General features: G+C 39.6%; 1 protein-coding gene across 4 annotated transcripts in view; it reads left to right on the forward strand.

Moving 5' to 3' along the window:
• Nucleotides 1-6,325: 6,325 nt before the first annotated feature.
• The window catches only part of LIMA1 (LIM domain and actin binding 1), a 92,063-nt gene continuing 71,399 nt past the window's right edge, over nucleotides 6,326-26,989 (forward strand). For 2 of the 4 annotated variants that reach the window (XM_086399489.1, XM_086399493.1), the window contains exons 1-2: nucleotides 6,326-6,456; nucleotides 6,953-7,132. The gene's annotated coding sequence lies outside the window, so the exon portion shown is untranslated. The remainder of the gene's footprint in view (nucleotides 6,457-6,952; nucleotides 7,133-26,989) is intronic. The other 2 variants (XM_086399488.1, XM_086399492.1) reach the window with 1 other exon arrangement.

Below are 26,989 nucleotides of genomic sequence, written 5' to 3' on the forward strand. Positions count from 1 at the left end.
GATGGCTGGATGGCATCACCGACTCGATGGACGTGAGTTTGAGTGAACTCTGGGAGTTGGTGATGGACAGGGAGTTCTGGCATGCTGCAGTTCATGGGGTTGCAAAGAGTCGGACACGACTGAGCGACTGAACTAAACTAAACTGAACTGAATGATTAATGCTGTGCATCTTTTTATGAACCTGTTTACCTTCTGTATGTCTTATATTGAAAAGTGTGTATTCAAAGCTTCAACCTATTTTTAACTGACCTTTATTTGCTATTGAGTTGTATGAGTTTTTTTTATACATTTCGGGTATTACTTCATTATTAGATATATATTATCTCCCATTCAGTAAGTTGCCTTTTCATTTTGTTGATGGTCTCCTTAGCTGTGTAGAAGCTTTTTAGTATGATGTAGTCCTATTTATTTTTGATTTTGTGGCTTTTGCTTTTGGTGTTAGATTAAAAAAATCATCAACAGACCTATGTCAAGGAGCTTACTGTCTTTGTTTTTTCTTCTGGGAGTTTTATGGCTTCAGGTTTTACATTCAAGTCTTTAATGTCTTTGAATTAATTTTTGTTTATGGTGTAAGACAGTTTCCTCAACACCATTTACTAAAGAGATAATCCTTTCCCCATTACATATTACTGGAACCTTTGTCATAAGCTGAAAGTTGAAAGTTAAGTCGCTCAGTCGTGTCCGACTCTTTGCGACCCCGTGGACTGTAGCCCACCAGGCTCCTCCGTCCATGGGATTCTCCAGGCAAGAATACTGGAGTGGGTTGCCATTTCCTTCTCCAGAGGATCTTCCTGACCCAGGGATCGAACCCAGGTCTCCCGCATTAGAGGCAGATGCTTTAACCTCTGAGCCACCAGGGAAGCCGTTGTCATAAGTTAATTGATCATATATGCATGGGTTTATTTCTGGGTTCTTTATTCTGTTCCATTGATCTACATGTCTATTTTTAGGCCAATGCCATATTGTTTTAATTATAAAAGATTTATAATATAAAGTCAGGGAGTATGATGTCTCCAGCTTTGTTCTTGTTTCTCAAGATTACTTTGGCTATTCAGTTGTGGGTTTTTCTTTGTTTGTTTGTTTGTTTTGGTTTTGGTGTGGTTCCATTCAAACTTAAGGAGTACTTCCATTCCTTTGAAAAATGCCATTGGGAATTTGACAAGGATCGCACTGAGTCTCTAGATTGCTTTGGATTGTATGGACATTTTAAGAATATTGATTTTTCTAATCCACGAGCCCAGAATATGTTTCCATTTGTCTGTGTCTTCTTCCATTTCTTTCATTAATGTTTTATAGTTTTCAATATATAGGTTTTCCACCTCCTTGATTAAATTTATTCCTAAGTATTTTATTCTTTTTGATGCAGTTGTAAATGGGATTATTTTCTTCATTTCTCTTTCTGATATTCCATTGCCAGTGTACAGAACTGCAATAGGCTTTGTGTGTTGATTTTGTAGCTTGTAACTTTACTGAACATATTTATTAGTTCTAGTACTTTTTTAATGGAGTCTTTGGCATGAATTTTAAACTAAAATACTGTGTCTACACCTGTACTTTCAGTGTGACTTGCTATTTCTTGACTATCTACTATCAGTTTTCATTCTTTTTCCAATAATATCTCAATAATCAGACTATGAATAAATGCTTAATTACAATTCATTTCAGCAAACAAGATGCTCACCTCACTGCCAAAGAAGTGTAGTTCAGACATGGATGCTGACTGATATTTTTGGTTTCAGTTCAGTTCAGTCACTCAGTCGTGTCCGACTCTTTGCAACCCCACGGACTACAGTATGCCAGACCTCTCTGTCCATCATCAACTCCCGGCGTTTATTCAAACTCACGTCCACTGAATCGTTGATGCCATCCAACCACCTCATTCTCTGTCATCCCCTTCTCCTCCTGCCTTCAATCTTTCCCAGCATCAGGCTCTTTTCAAATGCGTCAGTTTTTCACATCAGGTGGCCAAAGTATTGGAGTTTCAGCTTCAACATCAGTCTTTCCAATGAATATTCAGGACTGATTTCCTTTAGGATTAACTAGTTGGATCTCCTTGCTGTCCAAGGGACTCTCAAGAGTATTCTCCAACACCACAGCTCAAAAGCATCAATTCTTCAGTGCTCAGCTTTCTTTATAGTCCAACTCTCACATCCATACATGACTACTGGAAAAACCATAGCTTTGACTAGACGGACCTTTGTTGGCAATGTCTCTGCTTTTTAATATGCTGTCTAGGCATGCTGCGATTCATGGGGTCACAAAGAATTGGACACGACTGAGCAACTGAGCTGAACTGAACTAGGTTGGTCCTAACTTTACTTCCAAGGAGCAAGCATCTTTTAATTTCATGGCTGCAGTCATCATCTGCAGTGATTTTGGAACCCAAGAAAATAAAGTCTCTCACTGCTTCCCCATCTATTTCCCATGAAGTGATGGGACCAGATGCCACGATCTTAGTTTTCTGAATGTTGAGTTTTAAGCCAATTTTTTCACTCTTCTCTTTCATTTTCATCAAGAGGCTCTTTAGTACTTCTTCGCTTTCTGTCATAAGGGTGGTGTCTTCTGCATGTCTGAGGTTATTGATATTTCTCCCGGCAATCCTGATTTCAGCTTGTGCTTCCTCCAGCCCAGCGTTTCTCATGACGTACTCTGCATAGAAGTTAAATAAGCAGGGTAACAATATACAGCCTTGACGTACTCCTTTCCCAATTTGGAACCAGTCTGCTGTTCCATGTCCAGTTCTAATTGTTGCTTCTTGACCTGCATACAGATTTCTCAGGAGGCAGGTCAGGTGGTCTGGTATTCCCATCTTTTTAGGAATTTTCCACAGTTTGTTGTGGTCCACACAGTCAAAGGCTTTGGCGTAGTCAAGAAAGCAGAAGTAGATGTTTTTCTGGAACTCTCTTGCTTTTTTGATGATCCAGCAGATGTTGGCAATTTGATCTCTGGTTCCTCTGCCTTTTCTAAATCCAGCTTGAACATCTGGAAGTTCACAGTTCTTGTATTGTTGAAGCCTGGCTTGGAGAATTTTGAGCATCACTTTGCCAGGGTGTGAGATGAGTGCAATTGTGCGGTAGTTTGAGCATTCTTTGGCATTGCCTTTCTTTGGGATTGGAATGAAAACCGACCTTTTTTGTTTTACTCAGTAGTAAGACAAAAGAAAAACAGTGAACTTCACTGTTGGGAGCTTCATTCATATATCAATGACATGAGCAACTTCTTTATGGAACTGGATAATAACTTATGAATACTGGAAAAATACTTAAAACTTTTTGTGCTACTCAAAATGTCAAGGCCACAGATTTGATACACTGTTAAGTATTAATATTTTCTCCATTAGCCTACTGCTTGTTTTGTAAATAAAGCACTATCAGAACATAATTATGCCCACTTTTAGTGTAAAAGTTGAGTAGTTGTGACAAAGTTGTGTACTGGAAGGCCTTAATATTTACTAATAAGCTGTTTACAGAAAAAATTGCCTACAGTTGGGCTAGAAAATGAATACAAGAAGAAACCAAGTCCTTGTTTGTAGTATTTGCCAATTTCCATGTGTAAATACTCCTATTGCAGCCAATTTCATGCTACAAATGTGACAAACACACAAGCTTGAATAGTTGGGAAGAAACACATACAATGTTATATATTTCCATCCTACAGATACAGTAGACAATGTTTAGAGTTATTAGTAAAGTGAAGTAAAGAAAAGTGACATTTTCGGCATTTATTACCTCTTAACATACTTGTTAGTTTATATAATTTGACTTTTAATAGTGGTTATGCTTAACAACTAACTCATAAAAATCCCTCCAAATACAGAGATCGGGCTTAGGTGCTTGTCCGTGGGATTATCCCAGAAAGAATACTGGAGTGGGTTGCCATTTCCTCCTCCAAGGGATATACCCTATCCAGGGATCAAATCCACATCTCTTGCAGCTCTTGCATTGGTGGATTCTTTTAACCACTGAGCCACGTGGAATCCCCAGTAATCAGTCCTGCAAACTGGTAAAAGCCAACTGTGGCATACAACTAGCTCTATTACCAAGAGGGTACTAAAAGAGGTGCAGGAGAACAAGTAGTTATTTGCTTAATTGGTAAGTGGCTGAGTCAAGACTGAAATCTAGGTCCAAAATTCTGACCTAAATTAGTCTTCCTAATTTCTTTAGCAGAGAATAAGGGCCTTTATTAGCTTGTTAAAAAAAAAAAAATGGAGACAGGGAATTTATTAAAGGAACGCCACACCTAATGGGATGCATTTTCTGAAGTACCATCCTATATATTTGCTAGGACTCTTAACAAAACTGGCAGGTAGCATGGGAATATGAGTCTTGATGCTTGATATCTATCCACAGTTAGTCTAGGCTGGGTATTTGAAAGAACAAAAGAAGTGACTGGTCTATAGAAATCGTCCTTAACTAGCTGCTTTGCATGCGTGGGTGCTAAGTCGATTCAGTCAGGTTGGACTCTTTACTACCTACGGACAGTAGCCCGCCAGGCTCCTCGCCATGGGATTCTCCAGGCAAGTACACTGGAGTGGGTTGCCATTTCCTCCTCCAGGGGACCTTCCCAACTCAGGGATCGAACCGCTGTCTCTTAAATCCCCTGCATTGGCAGGCAGGTTCTTTACCACTAGTGCCATTTGGGAAGCCCCTTAACTGCTTTGCTGCTGCTGCTGCTAAGTCACTTCAGTCATGTCCGACTCTGTGCAACCCCATAGACGGCAGCCCACCAGGCTCCCCTGTTCCTGGGATTCTCTAGGCAAGAACACTGGAGTGGGTTGCCATTTCCTTCTCCAATGCATGAAAGTGAAAAGTGAAAGTGAAGTCTCTCATTCGTGTCTGACTCTTCACGACTCCATGGACTGCAGCCTACCGGGCTCCTCCGTCCATGGGATTTCAGTTCAGTTCAGTTCAGTCACTCAGTCGTGTCCAACTCTTTGCAACCCCATGAATCGCAGCATGCCAGGCCTCCCTGTCCATCACCAACTCCCGGAGTTCACTCAAACTCACGTCCACGAGTCAGTGATGCCATCCAGCCATCTCATCCTCTGTCGTCCCCTTCTCCTCCTGCCCCCAATCCCTCCCAGCATCAGAGTCTTTTCCAATGAGTCAACTCTTCGCATGAGGTGGCCAAAGTACTGGAGTTTCAGCTTTAGCATCATTCCTTCCAAAGAACACCCAGGGCTGATCTCCTTTAGAATGGACTGGTTGGATCTCCTTGCAGTCCAAGGGACTCTCAAGAGTCTTCTCCAACACCACAGTTCAAAAGCATCAATTCTTTGGCACTCAGCTTTCTTCACAGTCCAACTCTCACATCCATACATGACTACTGGAAAAACCATAGCCTTGACTAGACGGACCTTTGTTGGCAAAGCAATGTCTCTGCTTTCCAATATGCTATCTAGGTTGGTCATAACTTTCCTTCCAAGGAGTAAGCGTCTTTTAATTTCATGGCTGCAATCACCATCTGTAGTGATTTTGGAGCCCAAAAAACTAAACTCTGACACTGTTTCCCCATCTATTTGCCATTAGGAAGTATAAATACAGGTGTTTACGACCATGAGCCACTTCTAGTACTTATCAAGCTACTTGAATTCGAAAACTGCAGAAAACTTGTAGTTTGAACTTGACTACACCTGGGGTGCAAGAAAAGGAAAAGATACTCTGGAAGGGCACTCATGCAGCCCACATGTACCTGGGGCAAAATCTGGGGCCAGGAAGGCTAAGCACTAGGCCTCCTAACGAACTCTTAACGTTTAGAGCAGAGCTGTAAATGAAGGAATAATAACGGCTAGAGCTGCAGGAGAACTTGGGAGGCCTGCCTTTGTCCAACCCCTTCATTTACATGAAGAAACTGTGCTCTAGTCAGGTGAAACGATTTGGCGTTATGCGGTTGAGCCAGGATTAATTTATAGCTCTTTGCACTACACCCTAAGGCCTCCTTTAAAACACCCTCCCTGCACAGAACTTACCCCAAAAGCACCAAGAACCTGGTTGGTGACTGGCCTACACTTGAACCAGGACAAAACTTCTAGTCGCTATTGAGTCAATGTGGTAGCTGGGAGTCAAAGGGTTAAAGCCAAAGTACAGAAGCACTGAGCCCTAAGCCGTGCAGGTGCGTGCTCTCCTCAGAAAGCAGAGTTTAGAAACAGTCCCACGAAAATGCAGCCACGCCCCTCACGGCTCCTACGCCGCAAAACGGAGCACGGCGAACAGTCTCAAGGAAAGAACACGCAACCAGCGGCGCGCACGCCCACCCCGAGGTCGCGCAGGAGGCGGGCCGACGTGCGCGCCTCCGCGGCTGTGGGCGGGGTCCGGGGCGGGGCTCTGAGCCGGACCGGGGCGGGGCCGCAGAGAGCTGTAGGTGTTGGAGCTAGGTCGCGACAGGTGCGCGAGGCAGAACGCCAGGGACCCGTGGCGGGGCTGATAGCAGCGCAGAAGAAAGACCGCTTTTAGCCAGGTAAGGGTCTTCTCTCTCCACATCCTCCGCAGCCGGAGAGTCCACGGAGACCCCGGATTCCCTCCACCCCCTTTTTCTCCCGCGACTGCTTCGGGTGAGGGGAATACAAGGAGCGTGAACCCCTCCCCCTCGAGAAAGGGAGTGGAGGAACTGCTGATCCTTTGCTCCTTCTTCACTTCTGGGTACTGTGCTGGCTGCTGCTGCTGCTAAGTCGCTTCAGTCGTGTCTGACTCTGTGTGACCCCATAGACTGCTGCCCACCAGGCTCCCCCGTCCCTGGAATTCTCCAGGCAAGAATGGGGTTGGGAGTAATTATGTAGAGCGGAGCCTTTGCTGACTGAGGGCGGGAACTGATCGGACCCCCTCCTCTTCCCTCTGGAACACTCCTTTCTCACTATATAAGTGTGGTAGAGGAAAGCGGCAGTTCAAAATTCAAAATAGTCTCCCAGAGAAATATTCTGATAATCTAACTGTTGTTTTTCATTCTTCATTTTCAGCCATTCTCTTCCTCTTCGATATTTCTCCCCTTCCATTCTGCCAGCTGAACCCTTTAAGATTCTTACACCCTTTTGAGATACGTTGATACTATAGCAGGCCTTACAGCTGGATGTGTCACCCCAGAATCGCTATCGTGTACAAGTCGCTGGCACCTGTCAATACGTGGGTGTTAATATAAGGTAATTGTACACCCCGGGCTACACCTACTAAGCCTGAAGCTGTAGGAGCTAGGAGCTAACCATCTGGCACCCTTCCTTACTGGTGCTTACAATCCTGGTGAGAGATATTTGAGCTAATATTATCTTTCACTTAATTCCAGCTTTCAAAACTCTGCCTAATCCAGGTGGTTCTATTGACTTGACTTTTCAAGTTAGTCAAAGATACTTAGGGAGTTATTAGCCATTAAGACAGTGACCCTTTAAAGGAGAGAGGTCTTCTTTTGCATTGGATATTCTTTCGTTTGCTCTTGCTTTAGATGATTACATGGAATACATTTCATCTGCATAATTACTATTAACAAATGATAAGTATTTTAGAAGCCATGAAATAATGCTTTGTTCTGAGGTCTGATGTAGACACAAAAGAAGATGAGCCTCAACGAACACTTAAGTTCCTGCGGAGTTACAACCTGGATGAAGGATGATCATGTTCTAGGTTGACCTTCAAAAAAGGGAGTGTGTGTGTGTATTTGTTTTGCATTGATAGAACAACACGTAGTATGGTACTCAGTAATCACTTTAAGAACTTATTTTTTGGACAGAACATTTATTTATTTATTTATTTATTTTTTTAGTTTAAATAATGTTTATTAAAATGCTATTGTTAAACAAAATTATACTTTAAATACCTTATATATATTTATTATAAAACTGGAAACTTGAAATATTTCATTTAAAATAAGTATATTAATTAAATAGAAAATTAATTTAAAAATAAACTGCTGTGTTTTTAAAATATTCCTACTTTTTAGCTACTGAATACTTAACACCCCCAATTCACGGCTGAATCCTTGAAAGACATTCTGAAAGTTCCAGAGCATTCCAGGAGCTCACTGTTTCCTGGTCACTTGCCCAGGTGGTGGCCGCAGTCTGTCTCAGCCCTAGGAAGTCCCCCCAAACCATCCCATGGTTATTTGTCCCCTGGCCATTGCTGAGTTCTCCTCTGTCTGCAACACACTGCCAGGGTCCCATAGCCGGTCTCATCGCCTTGGCTGTTTCTCACGTTACACTGCCAGGGTCCCATAGCCGGTCTCATCGCCTTGGCTGTTTCTCACGTTGTCCAAAATAGCTCTAAGCCTATAGTCTCACAGACTCCACCTGGCTCCTCTTTGTGCTCAAGGCCCTCCCATCGTCTCATCGCCCATAGTCTCACCCCCACCGCCGGGTTTAACTTTGTGGACAGAACATTTATTGAGTGCCGTTTGTATCGTCGATTCTGTGAATTCAAAGTTCTAAATGTTCCTATTCTAAAAGAATAAAATCAAATGGGTTAGACAGGTCAGTAGATACAACTTAGAGTATTAGTGAGGTCAGTGCTATACTAGAGATCAACCCAGAGTGCTGTAGGAGCACAGAACATACAGTGTTTTAAAAATCCCTCCTCTACTTTTCCTTGAACACAAAACAGAATAAACAACAAGAACCTCTGAGCAATACTGAGTGATTCTCTTCAGTCCATGTATTTGTGTCACTCATATTGTGTTCTGCCAACATTATAGCATTTTGATAATGGAATTATGACTTGTCATTAATTCTGTGCAGTTTGGTGAATAGCTGATGGGGCTATTTTCACCGTTCAGTATTGGGCCCGGAAGTGTTGTTATCTTGTAGTCCCTGAACTCTAGAGCAGCCTCTGGGAAGAGAACAGTGTATTGGCAACATTAGCAAAACAGTGTATTTGTAAAAATTGGCCCATTGTGTAACTTTGTTTAACTTGGTACATTCAAATTTGTTCCAGATTCTGGTTAAAGGTGGGCCAAATTTTAATCTCATAATTCTAAGGAAAGAAAGCTTCAGAAGTGAAAATAGTTCTGTTAACAGCACACCTTAAAGACAGAGGATACTTTTTCTTGCTAAGGTACCCTCAAAATGTCTTTTTCTTTCTCTCTTTTTTTTTTTTTTTTGGAGCAGGGGATGGGGTGGGGGAGGAAGAGGTCAGAAATGTTTGAAGATTCTTTGCAGAGTGTTAATGATCTGAAGTTTATGGTATTCTTGAGTATTCTTCATTTAGAGTAACTATATAAAGCATTTACTAACTGCCTGCTGTGTGCCAGTGTTCTAATATTTACAAGATGAACATGCCACAGCCTCTTCTATATGATTATGTTTTTCGTTTTTAAAATAGAGATTGTGAGTTAATAATACAGGTGATGGTTGTTTCCTCTGGCAATGTGAGCCATGGTACTTGATGAACTGGCTTTCCAGGTGGTGCAGTGATAAAGAATGCATCCGCCTGCCAATTCAGGAGACACAAGAGATGCAGGTTCGACCTCCAGGTCAGGAAGATCCCCTGAAGTAGGAAATGGCAACCCAGTCCAGTATTCTTACCTGGGAACCCCATGGACAGAGGAGACTGGTGGGCTACAGTCCATGGGGTTGCAAAAAGACTCCAATATGGCTGAGCACACATGCATGGTCTATTCACTGCATGTTTTTTGATAGGAAGTTTAGGTACTTTATTTTGGATTGTGTACAGTAATCTCCAGGCGATGTTAAGTTACTTAACACAGACTCTCAAGGTTCTTTAGTAACAAAATGAGTGGTTGTAAATTGAGAAGTTTCTGCTTGAGGGTTGAGGGATTGAGATTCTATGGTAAATGGTACTCCTGGTAGGCCCATTCTGGTGTGTTTATTCTGTGGCTGGATAGAGAGTCCTTGAGACTCAGTCAAGTTATTCTGCTAATGCAGACATCTTTTCATAAAAAAGACGAGATTTTTTTTTTGTTTTTTTAGTTTCTTAAGCCAACATTTATTTATTATCTCTCAGTTCTCTAGGTTGGAAGTCCATATCCATGGCCACCCCCATTATCAACATCCCCTCTCCAGACTAGGACATTTGTTTATCATTGACAAATTGTATATTTAATTAATAGCCTATGAGAAGGTTAATTTCATCTGATTATTACAAAAAGACAAGGTTTGACTCAACAAACAATCCATTATTTAGCATGTCAAATGATTTGTTTATATTTGAAAATGTTTCTAGAAACTTCACATGTCCAGTTTCAAGAAGTTAACATGATACTGTGATATTTTACATTATTTTTACTTTTAAATAATATTTTAATACTGCTCTGAAACTGAGAACCTGCATCTTTAGGGAAAAAAGGTAACAGTTTTTTTGTCCTTCTGATAACAAGTGTGGAGCTATTTTTTCCCTTAATTATTCTATAACAGAGCTTACTATATGGAAACTTTACAATCCCTCAAACATGTTTTTTCTTGTACACCAAAGTATTGCCAATTTTTGTTTCATTACCAATAGATTAGTCATCCTAATATGCTTTTACTTGGTTTTAGATTTCCACAATCTTTTTCCCCCCATAAACTGAAGTTTAAGCAGATAATTTAGGCACAGGACTTCTTTTCTTCACAGTCAGTTTTATTGAATAGGTACCATTTGCTCAGATTGGGCTTCCACCACCAGAATTAGAAGTTTCCCTGGTGGCTCAGATGGTAAGAATCTGCCTATAATGCTGGAGACCCAGGTTCGATCCCTGTGTCAGGAGGATCCCCTGGAGAAGGGAATGGCAACCCACTCCAATATTCTTGCCTGGAGCATTCCATGGACAGAGGAGCCTGGTGGACGACAGTCTATGGGGTCATAAAGAGTTGGACACGACTGAGTGACTAACACTTTCACTTTCTTTCACCAGAACTAGAGGAAACCAGTCTGTTCATGTGTAGTACCCAGTGATTTCCCTCTAATGGCCCTGTCACTATCCTCCTCCTTACTGCTGGCGACATTTGACCATATGGACAACTTTTCTGGTTCTTCGTATTATGTGGCTTTCTTTTTTGTGGCCACACCATGTGGCATGCAGAATATTAGTTTCCCAACCAGGGATCAAACCTGCACCCCCTGCAGTGGAAGTACAGATTTCTTAACCACTGGACCACCAGAGAAGTCCCTCATGTGGCTTTCTTGATGTGACAATGCCTGGTTCTCCATCTAGCTACTTCCTTCTATGCTCGTTCACTGATTCAGTCTTTTTGCCCCTTAAATGTGTGTGTTTGCTGTGACCCTCTCCAGCATCCTGTTCTCCTTATACGCTCCCCCTGAACAATCTGATCTATTTCCGTGACTTCAACCGACACCTCTATGTGAGTGATTTACAAATTAATCATTTTTAAAATCTTTTTTCATGTTATATACAATTCTTGTTCTATATTCATATATACAAACATACATATTTTGAAAATAAGAATTATATTGCTAATTATAGAAAATGAGGGAAAAAATAAATTATGAAGAAGATAGACTAGCCCATAATTTGTTCTGGTGAGAAGTCCTATTTGCTTCCCTGATAGCTCAGTTGGTAAAGAATCTGCCCACAATGTGGGAGACCTGAGTTCGATCCCTGGATTGGGAAGATCCCCTGAAGAAGGGAAAGGCTACCCACTCCAGTGTTCTGGCCTGGAGAATTCCATGGACTGTATAGTCCAGGTATTGCAGAGAGTCAGACATGCCTGAGCATCTTTCACTTCACTTCCTTTAAGTCTTTTTTTTGTCTTTGATACCCACAAACACACTGACATAAACATACAGGTAGTTGGGTTCATTTTACTACAGTAGAATTTTGTATCTGCTTTTCCATTCTACATCATATCATGGTTTTCCTCAACATCAAAATTATTTGAAAACAATTTAAATAGATGTTTAATACCCTATTCTATCAATGGTGCAAAATTTAACTGTGTGTTTGGATGTTTTGATTTTTTACACCATTATTAACAAGTGAAAAAAATTGAGAACAAATTTATGCATAAATTTTTGTACAAATCACTCATTATTTTCTTAGGTTAGATTCTCAGAAGTTTAATTAGTGGGTCAAAGAGTATGAAAATTTAAAAAATACTGCTGTCAAATTGCGTTTTCATAAAGACTAGATTAATATTCTCACTTGCAGTGATTGTGAGGGCCTATCTTTGTGTATCTTTGTAACTTTGAATCTTATTTTTTAATCTTTACTAATTTGATAAGTAAAAGAGATTAAATATATATTTATCTAATTACTAGTAAGAGTGAATATTTTTCATACCTTCATTTTCATTTCTGTGAATTGTCTTTTGGTTAATCTGTTCCCATTTTTAAATGAATGCCTGAACATTTTAATTTTGTTTTTTGTTTGTTTTTTGGAGTTCTCTCATTTATTTGGGGCTTTGGGGGAGGGAGTACAGGTTTTTATTAGGCCAAACTGAATGAGTAGAGTGATAAAGTAGAAAGCATATAGAAGTTGCAATTGTGATGTTTTAAATATCAATTGTTTTGAGAATCCACAGCTCGTGATGGATGGAGCAGCACTACAAAATGGAAGGGATGCCATTTGAGAGTCAGGATTCCTGACTCCGGGTTGGGAATCAGCCACTTAGGTGATCTTGGCAAGTCTTTCATCCTCTCTGAGCCTCATCTGTAAGATGAGAGGGTTGAGCTATTGATTCTATGTGCTAAAAGGATGATTTATGAGCCCCTGCTCACTCGACATTGTGAAATGATTTCCTGTCCTTCCTAACCCTGCACACAATTTAAATATATGGAGCCTCAGGAAAGACTGGATGTAGTAAAGGCAGTTTCCTTAGAGGTAGCAAGGCTTAGTGGAGCTTGGGGGCAATTTAGTGTATTTGTGCCCTCAAGACAAGGTAAGTTACAACAATTAGTATATTTAGGCACTCTCCTAGATTGACACTTGACTGTCTTGTAAAGTACATCAAAAGAGCCCTGCCAGTCTATGCCACAAAGCCCAATCATCTTTACTGCGTATAAAGCAAGTCTCTTTATGACAAGATGTTTAAGTTGCCAAGTTATCTAATAACTTCCACTATTCCACACAGAAACTATTCTTAGTGGGGTTTTTTAGGAGGGGATAACTTTGCTGCTTCGGAGAAGGCGATGGCACCCCACTCCAATACTCTTGCCTGGAAAATCCCATGGACAGAGGAGCCTGGTAGGCTTCAGTCCATGGGGTCTCGAAGAGTCGGACACGACTGAGTGACTTCACTTTCACTTTTCACTTTCATGCATTGGAGAAGGAAATGGCAGCCCACTCCAGTGTTCTCGCCTGGAGAATCCCAGGGATGGGGGAGCCTGGTGGGCTGCCGTCTATGGGGTCACACAGAGTCAGACACGACTGAAGTGACTTAGCAGCAGCAGCAGCAACTTTGCTGCTTGCAGGATCTTCTTAGTTCTCGCACCAAGGATCGAACCTGGACCCTAGCAGTGAAAGCTCCAAGTCCTAACCACTGGACTTTCAGGGATTCCAGTAAGCTCTTTAGAATATCAATGGCTTATTTGATGGTCAAATGTTAGTTATTTTAATTTTGTATGTGATATATTATTACTTATCTACAGATCTTTTTCTTTGGGATTTCTTTTATTACTTTTATGTTTAAAAGTCTTTTTGCCACCCAGAGATGGGTTTAAGTACTCACTTCAATTCCCTTCTGAATTTTATGGTTTTACTTTTTATATTGTTTAATTTGTGTTGAATTTACTTTGGAGTACCTAAGCAGCATGTTTAGTGCCTCTGCATATCTCCTGAGCCCCCAGATCCACATTTCCAACACCTCATAGACCTTGCAGATGGTCTCTCTCCACCAGGCACCTGTGCCCACCTAATTTCCCTAAGGACAAGGTTTGAAGTTGTCTTGAACACTTCTGTTCTTCTCTCCTCCCACATCTAATCACCAACTTTGGTTGATTCTATCCCAACAGTGATAATGGCCCTTTTTTTAAAAAAGAGTTTTTTAAAATTTTCTTTTATTAACTGTACCTCACCATGTGGGATCTTAGTTCCCAGACTAGGGATTGAACTCACACCCTCTGTGGAGTCTTAACCACTGGACATCCAGGAAAGTCCCAATAAAGGCTCTGTTATCAGTCTTCTATGTCAGGTTCCCCCTTTTTGTTAGAGACCTTGAGCAATCCTTAGAGTTGGCTTCAGTTTTTCCCTTTCAGCCCAGACTTGTCATAAAAAAAAATAAATAAAAATAGTACACCGATTTTCAAAGTATGGTTTCCTGATTACCTCTTTTAGAATCACCTGGAGTGTTTGTTTAAAAAGGAGATTCTTAGGTCCCACTTAGACTTATAAATCAATGTATCTGGAGGGATGGGGCATGGAAATTAGCAGTTTTAACAAGTACCTGAAGAGATTCTTTTACATACTTAAAGCCAAAGCCCAAGTAAATTAAGTCTAAATTTCTCAACATGCCGTTCAGGACCCCAACTCCCACACCCTGACAGCCTATTTCTCCAGACTTATCTCTCACATCACTACCCACCCACCTGGCACTGTAGCCATGCAATTGTAGCCATGCAATGATTCATGGTTTCCTGGACCCACCCTGTCTTTTCCTGCCTCTGTGCCTTTGCTTATGCAGTTCCCACAGCCTCAGACTCCCCTCCTTCCCCCACTCCTGCTTAAATCCTTTTTTCTTTAAGAGCTCAAAAAAATTTTTTTTACTTTAAAAATATGAAGCCTTTTCTTAAGTCTTCTATTTGAATCAGTGACTCCCTCCCCAGTCTTCAGTTAGCACTTTATTTTTACTTCATTTGTCACCCTAGTGCTGTCACTATTTATGAATTATTGCTTCCTTAAAACACTGAAAATCTTCTAAGTGTGAGAACCTTGCCTTTCCTTTTCATTTTGTATGTAGCCATTATGCATGTAATAAGCAATTTTATACTCATAGAATGTATTACACATATCTTCATCTTACAAACAGGATTATCTAACAGCGTTTGACTTCACATCACACTTAGAATGACATTAAAGTCTTCTACCATCCCCGGTAAATCCTTATTTAAACTGGCTGCCACTCATCTCTGTCATCATTTCATACTTCTGACTCATTCCCTTGCCATCATTCCTGCCTCAGGGACTTTGCATTTGCTATTTTCTATCTTTTCTCTTCACCTGGCTGGCTGGCTGTCTCCTCCTCCTCATTCAGGTTTCAGCTCAAATGTCATTCACTCAAAGAGGGCTTCCCTGACCACTATCTGAAGTATCTGCCCCCTTTCCTACCACCACTCCAATTACTCTCTTTGTATTTCCTTCACAGCACTGATCACAGTGTTTAATTGTCACAGTGTTTCATTTAATCACAGTGTTGAATTGTCCAGCTTCCCCAGTGGAATGGAAGCTTCATGAGAGCAGAGAGCTTGTCTGTCACTTTTTATCTTATATACTTAGCAAATAGAACTCTGCTTGACACATGGTAAGTGCTCAAATATTTGTTGAATGAATGAATGAGCCTTGAAGATAGACTTCTTGATTTTAAAAGTTTTGGTTTGGTTTGCAATCCAAGAGTTTTGTTGTGTGTGTTACACAATTAACTGTGTGTATTTTTTTAATGGACAACAGCTGAAGTAGTTCCATCAGGGTTCAAATCAGGTAGCAGTCTCTGAGGATTTCTGAAGGTAGCTGGACAAAGGTTTGGGTACTGTGATAGGCAGGATTCATTTCCATCTGAGTGCAGGTTTTCCAAGGTGTTCCCAGGATCTAGGCCACTATTTTACTACCACTGTCAGCATGTACTTTCAGGGTGATTACTGCTGGCCAATACTAATCTGTTAGCTCTCGTGACATTTTTAAAAGCTAGTATAGCAAAACTAGAACTAACACACTAGAATCTTCAAGCACCCAGAAACTTTTTCTGCTTTCTTCTCCGGGAGGAAAAGAAGAAAGCTACCTGAGTTCTCAAGGAAAGATGAAAGTACTTTCCTTTTACTTACTACATGTCCTGAAATAGGACAGTGTTTTGATTAGAAAGGTTTTTAGCAACAGTGTTAAACAAGGGGTTTCTTGTTAACATCTAGTGAAACCAGACAATGGAACTAATCAGTTCTACTTTTTTTTTCCAATTTCTCTTCATTGGGTAGAATAATTTTTAATTCCAGTATTTTTTTCCTTGAAACTGACTTGAAATTTTATTAAGAATTATAATAGTTTTTATAGCAATTTATACTTTTATTTTCTCATTTCATCCTCAAAAACCATCCCTTGTGAATTATTAGCTGTTTTTGAGATGAAGAAACTGAGACCTACCTAAAGAGTTGATTGACTTTCCCCTGGTAACTAAAAGACCTCTCATTACTCAAAAAATGCCTCTCAATGACTTTTTAAAAACAGTGGTAAGAATCTGCCTGCCAGTGCAGAAGACAGTCCTTAAGAAATAAGATGCACAGGACTGGTTCACACAAGTAACAAAATTTTATCACTTCTGTGCCTGTGTGATTTGGTAATTTTTTATGTGACCAGCTTCAGCTATGTTTGTGCTTGATTAAAGCATTGTTCTGGGTTAGCTTCTAAGATTTTTACAGAAAGGAAGGATTATAGAACTTGCCTAGGGAAGAATCACTTTTCAGTAAAACTGTTTTAATTCTCTTGCTTGAAGGGATTGGTTAAATTGATCTGCGCTGGCTTTTCAGATTGAACAAGTCCTGAAAAAAATACATCATCTAAAATTTCAGATAAGAATGAAAGCCAGGCCCTTCCTGGAAATGGCCAGGAGTGAAACTTAGAAGCCCTGTATTTGGAGAAAACTTGATTAATTATTAAGGACAAAGAACTGGTATAAGGAAGTTATATCTTTAACAGAAGCAGCCTTCTTAAATAAGTGTATGTATTTCTTTTGCTTTGACATTGCAAAGAAAACTAATTAGCCACTTTGTTTTAATTAGCATGTAACTGGCAAGACCTGGGAGTATGTAGTTTATGGATAGATACTCAGTTATGTAGGTGGGCATTCCTTTGTCAAGATACCTGGTGACTGAGAGCTAGCATGATTTGTTTTTCATTTGTGTAACAGATATTTAGTGAGCCCCTACCCTGTACCAGGTACTGATATTTGATGCAGCTGATGTTAAAGTATGAAATGATATAAAGGTTAAAGGAAAAACAAGCATTCAGAGTTAAATCTATGTTTTGTATAATGGCCTCAGTCAACTCTATATTTCTACATTGTTTTTACAATGAACTGTACTTTTCTCTACTTTTCACTTTAAATGTGAAATTATTGCCAACATTATCTGTAGAGTTTTTGGTTTGGTTTTTTCACGTATTGAAAGAGATTTTCATTGCTATGTGTGAAAAAATACTGGAAGAAAAACCTCACTGCCTTGGTCTATGATTGTCCTAACAATGAGTTAATTATCAACTTGGGTGGAAGAACTTAGTGAATAAATAACAAATTAGATCTGGGGGAAGAGGGAGAATTAAACTTGGATTAGATCTGTTAAGTCCTTAATTTAAAGAAAAAAAAAGATTAGAAGGTTTCCTGGTTCACTTTTCACGACCTAAAAACTTTAAACTCACGTTAGTTTGTAAAGGCTATGATTAGAGGTTACTCTTTTATCTATCTAAATAAGCTTTGTGAGATTACCACAATTATGTAAAAAGCAAATGTGGGTTTCAAAAGTACAAGAAAATATTTAAATGGATGAATAAAGTAATAGAAGCATGTAGGAAAATGATAATTTTATTATCTTCAACTTAGAGTTTTTACGGAGGTGTTGAGAACACCTAAAATTTGGCCCTTTTGACAGAGATTTAGAGTTTCTGGTGCAGAGAAATAGTGTCAGTGTTTTGAGCAGCCATAGTTTTTCTGGAAGTCCCCTTGTGGCTCAGTGATTAAGAATGTGCCTGCCAATGCAGAAGACACAAGTTCGATCCCTCGGTCGGGAAGATACCCTGGAGAAGGAAATGGCAGCTCACTCCGGTATTCTTGCCTGGAGAATCCCATGGACAGAGGAGCCTGACAGGCTACAGTTCATGGGGTTGCAAGAGAGTCGGACATGACTTACCAACTAACTAAACAGCAAGTTTTCCTGGTCATCACTATTAGTTTCAAAGAGACAACATCAAAGATGCGCCTTTTAAAAAATTGCTGATTTGGCAAAAATAAGTTACAGTGAAGAACAGTGTGGGTTGGAACTGCATGACTGATTTATCTTTTGTGCTTGAGATTATGATTTTGTTTCCATCCCAGCTTCCTAAAAAATATGAGCTAAGACTTATTTAACCCCTCTGGGCCTCAATTTCTTCATCTGTAAAGTGGGACAATACTATTCTGAGTTTGTTATTATGAGGATTAATAAGTTTATATTTGCAAAAGAATTAAAACAGCATTTAGCACATGGCAAATGTTTGACGAATTTTAGCTATTTTTATTATCACCACCACTGTCCTTATTTATTAAGCACTTATTTTAGCACTAGGCTAAAAGAACATCTTTGAGATGATAAGACTAAGGCTTAGAGTGATTTTCCTAATGTTACTTAATAGATACTGCTGCTGCTACTGCTAAGTTGCTTCAGTCGTGTCCGACTCTGTTCGACCCCATAGACGGCAGCCCATCAGGCTCTCCCGTCCCCGGGATTCTCCAGGCAAGAACACTGGAGTGGGTTGCCATTTCCTTCTCCAATGCATGAAAGTGAAGAGTGAAAGTGAAGTCTCTCAGTTGTGCCCGACTCCTAGCGACCCCATGGACTGCAGCCTACCAGGCTCCTCCGTCCATGGGATTTTCCAGGCAAGAGTACTGGAGTGGGGTGTCAACTCTTCGCATGAGGTGGCCAAAGTACTGGAGTTTCAGCTTTAGCATCATTTCTTCCAAAGATATGAACATTTAATTATAAAAGCTATATATATACGTATAGCTATACATATCTATATATATGCTGTGCTGTGCTTAGTTGCTCAGTCGTGTCCGACTCTTTGTCATGCTATGGACTGTAGCCCATGAGGATTCTCCAGGCAAGAATACTGGAATGGGTTGCTATGCCTTCCTCAACCTGTACAAAGGTAATTGTGGTTTCAGACTGTTAATTTTAAATCATTATAACTAGGCTCAAACACATCTTCATTAATCAAACTAGGAACCATTACAATCAACACATTTTTACTAACAAAAAATAAGTTTGTTTATTCCTGTAACATAAAAACCCATGCTTCACGATTTGACGAACTCTTGGAAAGCATTTTCTGCTTCCTTCTGGTTGTAGAAGCATTTTCCATGCAAAAGTTGTTGAGATGCTTGAAGAAGTGGTAGTTGGTTTGGTGAGAGGTCCAGTAAATATGGCTGATGAGGCAAAACTTTGTAGCATGATTTGTTCAACTTCTGAAGGGTTGGTTGTGTGATGTGCGGTTGGGCGTTGTCATGGAGAATTGGGCCCTTCCTGTTGACTGGTGCTGCCTGCAGGCATTGCAGTTTTCAGTGCATCTCATCAATTTGCTGAGCATACTCTCAGATGTAATGGTTTCTCTGGAATTCAGGAAGCTGTCAAGGATCAGACGGGCAGCAGACCACCAAACAGTGACCATAACCTTTTTTGATGTAAGTTTAGCTTTAGGAATGGCTTTGGAACTTTTTATTGTCCCAGTCACTGAGCTGGTTTTCACCAGTTGTCATATAAAAGCCACTTTTTGTCATACATTACAATCTTGATCGAGAAATGGTTCATTGTTGCATACAGTAAGAGAAGATGACACTTCAGAACAATGATTATTTTGATTTTTGGTCAGTTCTTGAGGCACTCACTTATCGAGCTTTTTCATCTTTCTAATTTACTTCAAATGCTGAATGACCATAGAATGGTTGATGTTGAGTTCTTTAGCAACTTCTCACATAGTTGTAAGAGGATCAGCTTCGATGATTGCTCTCAATTGGTCACTGTCAACTTCCAATAGCTGGCCACTCTGCTCCTCGTCTTCAAGTCTCTTGTCTCCTTTGCAAAACTTCTTAAACCATCACTGTACTGTACGTTCATTAGCAGTTCCTGAGCCAATGTGTTGATGATGTTGTGAGTTGTCTCTGTTGCTTTGCAACCCATTTTGAACTTGGAAAAAAATAATTGCTCGAATTTGCTTTTTGTCTAACATGATTTCTATAGTCTAAAATAAATACGAAATAAACAACAAGTAATATTATTAACAAAAAAACACAAAGCAAGAAATGTGCATTAAAGTGATGTATAGCATAACCACATTTATTTAAGAATGTATTCCAGTATCAAATGGCAAAGTTCAATGATGAAAAACCGCAGTTACTTTTGCACCAACCTAATAAGATCCCACAAGCTGCATGGCATACCCCCCCGCCAACCTAAAGAAAGAAATAGATAAGTGGTAGAATCAAGATGTGGACCTGAGCTGAAAGGAACTGGGACAGAGTGGACCTAGAGATGGAAGCTGGATATGTGGCCCAGCCCTTTCCGTTTCTAATTTTGAGACACTTTGAGACTGACTCAGAGCACCCCCAGATACAGGGAGGATGTGGTGTGCAGTAAAACATTAGAGCATGGACGTTATGGTCTTTCAGACTATTTCCAATCCTGGGTATGCCACTCACTAGGTATATTATCTTGAGTAAGTAATTTAACCTTTCTGAGCCTCTTTTTTCCTCCGAAAGACAAGAATAGTATTTACTTCATGGTGTCATAAGGATTAATGGAATAAAATCAAATGAGTGAATCACTTTGCACATAACTGATCCCTAGGCTTATGCTAAGGTGGCTCAGTCTTTTACCTGATTCTGACACAGTCTATCTAGATGGTGGATGATTAGGGTCTATGTCTGCTTTCCTGCTCTGGCCTAATAACCCTGGGATCAAGCCAAAACTATAATTCCAAATCTGTTTTTACATTGGGTATATAGAGGACTTTCTCAGAAAAATTAGATGTGTTTGGACTCCACGTGAGAGATTCAGATTCCAAAGATGATGATCCAGAGCACCCCTTTCCCCACACAACTAAGATACCTTAGACAGGCTGGTTGGGGGTCACAGCTGAAGCCCAACCACAGAGAATGATCTTAATGCCTAGATTGTCACATAGTGTTAGTCAGGCTTCTCACAGGGTTGTGCTCTGGTGAGAATATTGATGAGCAGTCAAGGGGTGGGTGCCCTGCAGAAGAGAACTCTACAGAAACTCTTCATCTGTACAGTGAAGCAACATTTCTGTTTACAAAGAATATTAATGAGATCTCAATAGGAATCAGACACCAGGAAAGACAGCTGCTCTGAGAGGCAATTTGAATTGTACAAGGAGTTACACACGATATTCAGAAGGTCCTTGTGCAAATTTAGAAGTAATTAAGTTGTGGAGATAAACAATTTATAAATGACCTTTGAAAAATATAACTGTAGTTTCAAAAAATAAGTGTATTAAGTGGCCAATATACATTTAATAACATACTCAACCTTCCAGTGATTAAAAGAATAAAAACTAAAGCAATAATATACCATTTTCCACATATCTAGCAGGTTAGAAAAATAAAAAGTGATTAATACTCTTCAACATTGATAAGAATGTAGAGAATAGGTTTATTCTCATATAGCTAATGGCTCAAATATAAATTGATGCAAATATATATATATATATATATATATATATAAATTGATGCAATATTTTTGAGGAACATTTAGAAATATCTATGAAAAATTTTAATACATAGGTTTTTTGAACTAGAAATGCTGCCTTTAGGAATATACACCATGGATGCACACTGCCAAGTAGGCAATAGTAGAAGCGTGTTCATTCCAGTCCCATTCTTAATAATGAGAATGGTGTAAGTGTTCATTGACCAAGGTCTCTTTAAACAAGTCATAAACTACTGCAGAGTGAAATAGTATGTGGTACTCAAAGGTTGAGGTAGATCTGTATGTCCTAATGTGGGAAGACATCCAAGAGGAAATAATTACTAAGAAGCATATTAACATAAGACCAGTTTAATTTTTAAAAATATGCATTCCTATGTGATTCGTGTTAACTTTGTGCCTCAGTTTTCTCATTTGTCAAACAGGCGTCATGATAATAGCTTCCTCATGAGCTGTTGTGAATATAAAATGAGATAATGTATATTGAATGCTTAGAACAGTGACTAACACATAGTATTTGTGTGCTTGCTGTTATTCTCCTGTTAGGCAATATCAGAAAGTCTTTACTCCAAACTGTGACAGAGGTTGCCTTTGGGAGTTTGAGTTGGCTTGGAAGAAGGGGTGGACGAGAGCAGGTAGAGACATCTGTTTTGTATATTGTGTTCATGTGTGCTCGGTCACTCAGTCCTGTCTGACTCATTGCAGCCCCATGAACTGTAGCCTGCCAGGCTCCTCTGTCCATGGAATTTTCCAGGCAAGTATACTGGAGCAAGTTGCCATTTCCTACTCGAGGGGATCTTCCTGACTCAGGAATAAAAGCCATGTCTCTTGTGTCTCCTGCATTGGCAGCCCAGTTCTTTACCACTAGTGCCACCTGGGAAGCCCCCCTGTATGTTGTATTTTTGTTGTTCAGTCACTCAGTTTTGTCTGACTCTTTGTGACCCTATGGACTGCAGCATGCCAGGCTTCTCTGTCCTTCACCCTGAAGCTTGCTCAAACTCACGTCCATCAAGTTGGTGATGCCATCCAACCATCTCATCCTCTGTCATCCCCTTCTCCTCCTGCCTTCAGTCTTTCCCAGCATCAGGGTCTTTTCCAATGAGCTGGTTCTTCACGTCTGCCTAATTGTTTATGGACATGAGTTTGAGTAAACTCGGGAAGTTGGCGATGGACAGGGATGCCTGGCATGGTGCAGTCCATGGGGTCGCAAAGAGTTGGACATGACTGAGCAACTGAACTGAACTGAATTGTTTGTGGTGAACAGCCTCATCCCTTGACCAGTCACTCTAACCAAGGAAGCTAGACAGGGAAGAAAATAGCAGCTTGAGTGTTCATTGAGGCCAGTGGAGGAGAGGTTCCCCAGATGGAAGGAGGGTGAAAGAGGGTGGCAGAATGGGAAACTGGGAAGGGTGCTGGTTGATCACACCTTGGCTGCTGGAGCTATTTTTGAAAACTGCTGACCTAATTAAAGGAAAAAATTTCGATTGGACATTCCAGCATTTATATGTGGATTTACCCTTTTTGGACTTTAGTTACCTTTATATTAAAAAGTGAATAATGTTTAATTTGGCTTTTTAAAAACTTTTTATTTTATATTGGAGTATAGTTGATTAACCATGTTGTGTTTCAGGTGTACAGCAATCTGAGTCAGTTATACATGTACATGTATCCTTTTTCAAATTCTTTTCCTGTTTAGCTTGTTAAATAAAATTGGGTGTGTATTTTACACTTATGGAACATCTCTATACAAACTAGCCACATTTCAAGTACTCAATAGACTTTATTTTTGGCCACCCTGCAGCTTGTAGGAACTCAGTTCCCTCACCAGATATCAAACTTATACCCCCTGCAGTGGAAGTGTGAAATCCTAAGTACTGGACCACAGAGAATTTCCCTAGTTTGACTTCCGAATAGACACTACAAAATGTAATTGCTCAAGGTATCCAAAACAGACATTTAAGAAGAGATGGATAGTTTTTCTAATACTTTGAAATTAAAATTTGAATATTTTAAAGAGACCACTAATTTCCTTTCAACTAGTGTTCCTACCTCCATTATACCGTATTATAAAGAGAGTAGTTTTTGTACTAAAAGAAGTCAAAGGGCTGAAGAAAAAATTACATTTGTGAATTTTTTTTATGAGTCTAATGACATAGGCCTTGTTAAGACAATATGACATGTAAACTAAGCTAAACCCAAATATGTATCCTGTTAACAAAGTCATTGGAATAATGTTTATTGAATTTGTCTTAAATACAGAGGCTTACAAAGACTGACAAGATCTGGCTGTGACCCCAAGGAATGTGCCAGACATAGTATGCATTTATTATCTCCTTTTGTGTGTAGAACAACCCTGGAGGGTAAGTTGTCATCCTCGTCTTACAGAGAAGGAAAGGGTAGTACAGAGGTCACCATGGATCTCATTAGCACTAGAATCAGAACTGGAGTCAGCTGGTGTTTCATGATACTTACTGCCCTGCCTCCCAATAACCACTGTGTGCGTATGGGTAAAGTGAACCCTACATGAGGGGTACACTGAGCATTCTTAGGGACCCCAGTGATCATCTATCATCTAGCTAGTGACTTTCAAACTGTGTTTTTTAAAAATAGCAGTTTTATTGAAACGTAATTCTTATACCATACCAACTTACCTGTTTTTAAAGTGGGCAATTCAGTGGTTTGTGGTATATTAACAGATTTGTACAGCCATCACCACAATCATTTTACAACATTTTCACCACTTCCTGGAAAAAAACCCGTGCCTATTAGCAATCAGTCCCTTCTCCCTTACCCCCAGGTGCTAGGTCACCACTAATTTACTTTCTGTTTCTATAGATTTGCCTCTTCTAGACATCTCATATAAATGGAATCATACAACATGTAGTCTATTGTGACTGGTTCCTTGCGCTTGGTATAATTTTTTCAAGGTTCCTCTATGTTGTAGCATGTATCAGTACTTCCTTTTCATAGTTGAATAAAACACCTTTTTGTGGATAAACCACATTTTGTTTATCCATTCATCAGTTGATGAACATTTGGAATGTTCCCATGTTGGGGCTGTTGAGAATAATGCTATTGGGAACATTTGTGAACAGATTTTTGTGTGGACCTGTGTTTTCATTTCTCTTGGAGACACACACACACACACAAACACACCTACATACCTAGGAGTGGAACTGTGGAATTGCTAAGTCATATAATAATGATGTATTTAACTTTTTGAGGAACTGCCAACTCTTCAAAGCAGCTGCACCATTTTACGTTCCCATCAGCAATGTATGAGAGTTTCAGTTTCTCTACATCCTCACCAACACTTGTCAAACCATCATTTTTTTAACCACATGCCTCAGTAAGAACTATTTTACATTCTTACCCAGTTTATACACACACAAACTGAAACAAAAGCAAGCTTTATAAAAGAATATTTACCTCTAATGTGTGTGATGCACTCTATTTTCTGTTTCATTCCATTTTTAATTAATATAAACATGCTGACCCGCTAAACCTGATTTCACAACTTATTGTGACCTACAGTTAGAAAAACACTAGGCTATTTTAACCCTTCGTTTTACACAAGAGGAAGTTGAAGCCCTGAGGAGATGACTTGTTAAGCAGATGATAGTGCTAATTAGTGGCAAATTAAATGAAAATTAAAGCCCAAGCCTATTGGCTTCCTGCTTTAACATCTTAATAAGTTTTAGTTACCATCATATTCAGAATATAAAAGTAAATTGGAATTTCTATTCAGATACCATTTTTTTAACCATATGTATTTTTCTCAAGTAACATTTTAAATTCAGCAGCAAACCAATCTAAAGAAAAAAAGAGAGTATGAAGAACTCAGTTTTATTATCATGAGTCATTGGTCTGCTCAATAATTTTGTGCCATCTGGACAGGGAAGTTTTACATGAACCTACATAATGGCCAAAAAATTGATCATTTCAGTGGCTCAGGTTCATTTTTGTTCAAACCTCAGTCTACCTTTGAAGGGCAGCCATTTTTCTTACACTGCCAAATTTGAATGACCATGTAAAATTTGAAATGGACAATATAAAAACATTTATGCTGCTGTTTTTCCATTTTTCTTGGAATACCTACAGGTCTTAGACTGTTTTATTTCAGTGTTTTCCAACATATAATGGGGAGAGACATCCAACACTAGAATCACTTCAAAGTTCATGTTAAAATGGAGTCATCTTCCTGGCCCCTACTCCAAACCTAACGAGTCAGAATTGTGGCATGGGACCTGGAAATCTGCATTTTAAACATGCTTCCTGGGTGCGTCTTAAGAACACACAAGTGTGTGACCTACTGAATTGAATCTTCCCCTCCTTTTTATTTATCTTAGCTCTCTTTTGGTTTCTAAAATCTGGTGTGTATTTTAAACTTAGGGAACGTCAAAGTACCCAAAACAAACATTTAAGAAGAAATTTGAGCACTTCAATATCATGTATAGGCAATATCAGAAAGCCGATTACTCCAAACTGTGAAAAAGATTGCCTCTGGGGATTAGAATTGGCATGGGATAAGGGATAGATAAGAGCAGGTAGAGACTTTTTTACCTGAAGAGCCAAATAGATATTTGTTAGAAAATACCGGACTTATGCCAAGAGAGCAAGTTAACTAAGACAATCTATATTGATGAGGTTCAGTTTTATTCTTCCTGAGACCTTTTTTATTTTTTGGTGGCTATGTCCACTGGTTTCCCATAATTTGGGGTGACTTATCTCAGAATAAACATAACCCACTGTTTTGTTTCATTTTCGTTTCCCCTAAAGTACTAGTTTATAAAAATAGGTGAATGCAGCAAATGATTTTGGATGCCTGGTAAACCTCCCTTCATTTAACAAATACTTGCGTACCTCCCGTGTGCCAGGCACGGTCCTGAGAGTTAAAAAACAATATAATAAAAAAAATGCAACATGATTAGTGTTAGGCTATGTCTAGTCATTTGGAAGTTTGAGAGCAGCCTCTTAGTGCAAGCTTAGGGGTCAGGGAAGGCATTTGGAGGAAAGTGTCATCTAAGCTGGGACCTATAGCATAAGGCCAGGGAGGGTTCAAAGGGAGGTCCTTTTAGACAGAGGGATGTACATGTACAGAAGGATGTAGCATGTACAGAGAAAGGCCCAGAATCAAGAAAGAGAAGCTGGACCAGCCTAAATGTGTGAGAAAAAGTTTGTACAAAGTCCACATGTAAAAGAAGATAAAGGGAGTGTGTGAAATAATACTTATTGATTAATAATAATAATAAACATTTATTGAGCATTTAGGACGTGTTAGGTAGTTTGTACATACTTAATGTTTAGGAATTTGTTTCCATTCTCAAAACAATGCTATGAGGTAGGTTCTTTCTGCTCAATTTACATATGTGAAAACTGAGATAGAGTAAAATAACTTGCCTGAGATCACACAGCTCATGAATATTGTGAGACTTGAACAGCTA

Source organism: Bos grunniens, chromosome 5 (genome assembly GCF_055505025.1).
Source record: "Bos grunniens cultivar Pamir isolate PY7600 chromosome 5, Bosgru_T2T1.0, whole genome shotgun sequence".
Lineage (NCBI taxonomy): Eukaryota > Metazoa > Chordata > Mammalia > Artiodactyla > Bovidae > Bos > Bos grunniens.